Source organism: Galeopterus variegatus, unplaced genomic scaffold (assembly GCF_000696425.1).
Source record: "Galeopterus variegatus unplaced genomic scaffold, G_variegatus-3.0.2 Scaffold5614, whole genome shotgun sequence".
Lineage (NCBI taxonomy): Eukaryota > Metazoa > Chordata > Mammalia > Dermoptera > Cynocephalidae > Galeopterus > Galeopterus variegatus.
Genome location: NW_007731725.1, coordinates 66,110 through 67,749, shown reverse-complemented (window position 1 = coordinate 67,749; position 1,640 = coordinate 66,110).

The following is a 1,640-nucleotide window of genomic DNA, read 5'->3' as shown; positions in this document are numbered from 1 at the left end:
CAATACATTTTGCCCTTAGTACTGCTTTTGCTGTATCCTACAAGTTTTGGTATGATGTATCATTTTCATTAGTTTCAATAAATTTTTTTAATTCCTGCTTGATTTCTTCTTGGACTCATGTATTGTTAAGTAGAATGTTGTTTAATTTCCATGTGTTTGTATACTTTCCAGTGTTTTGTTTATTATTGATTTCTAGTTTTAATCCATTGTGGTCTGAGAAAATACATGGGATAATTCCAATTTTTTTGAATTTGTTGAGACTTGATTTGTGTCCTAATATGTGATCTATCCTGGAGAATGATCCATGTGCTGATGAGAAGAATGAATATTCTGAGGTTGTTGGATGGAATGTTCTGTAGATATCTGCCAAGTCCAATTGGTCTAGAGTATTGTTAAGATCTTGTGTTTCTCTGCTAATTCTTTGCCTAGTTGATCTGTCCAATATTGACAGTGGGGTGTTCAGGTCCCCTGCTATTATGGTATTAGTGTGTATTTCCTTTTTTAGGTCTAATAGAGTTTGTTTTATAAATCTGGGTGCTCCCACATTGGGTGCATACATATTCCTCCCCTCTAATTTTAAAAAATAATTTGAGAAGAATTGGTATTAGTTCTTTAAAGGTTTGGTAGAATTCAGCAGTGAAGCCATCTGGTCCTGTGCTTTTTTTTTTTTTCTTTGGTGGGACACTTTTGTTACTGATTTAATCTTGTTACTTTATTCAGATTTTCTATTTCTTTTTTTTTTTTTCCTTTTTGTTGTTTTTTCGTGACCGGTAACGGGATCGCAACCCTCAGTGTCGCACCCGTACTGCGACTGGCAATGGGATCGCAACCCTCGGTGTTGCGCCCGCACTGCGCTCAGCCAGTGAGCGGACCGGTCTCTATATGGGATCCGAACCCTTGGTGGGAGCGCCGCCGCGCTCCCAAGTGCTGCACTCTACCGAGTGTGCCACCGGGCCAGCCCCCAGGTTTTCTATTTCTTTATGATTTAATCTTGATAAGTTGTATGTGTCCAGGAATTTATCCATTTTTTCTAGTTTCTCCAATTTGGTGGCACATAGTTGTTTATAATAGTTTCTGATTATCCTTTGTATTTCTGTCACTATTCCTAGAGAGTCTTATGTCATTGGTTTTTGGTGGGCCTGAGCATCCAGATTTTTCCAAGCTTCCCAGGTGATTGCAATGTGCAGCCGTGTTCAGAACCACTGGCTCACAGGTGTTTAATCCTGATGAATCATCTCTCTTGCTATTAAAGCTTAAAATGAAGAAATGATGGCAGTTTGAGTAAGAAAATCAGAGAATTCAGAGAACAGAAGAAAATTCAGAGAGGACTGTTATAGAGCGGGTGGATGGGGCATCATTATCAATGCAAAACCATTAGGACCACTTTGTATTAGAGATGGTTGAACTTTCTTATTTAAAGGTGGGGGAGAGCAGGAAAAACAACCACTCTTAAAAGACCTGCTGCTTCTGTAAGGTTCATAAAGTGGCCAGTGCCTTGATTATGAAATGAGGCCTTTGTTTCTGGATGATAAGTAGACTTAATTGGCCTCCAGGGTGGGCAGAAACATTGGCAGAGCAAGGGTCTTATGATTTTTTCACCTGAAGGCAGGACTCCTGTGCAGAGCGGAGGTGGCCTTCAC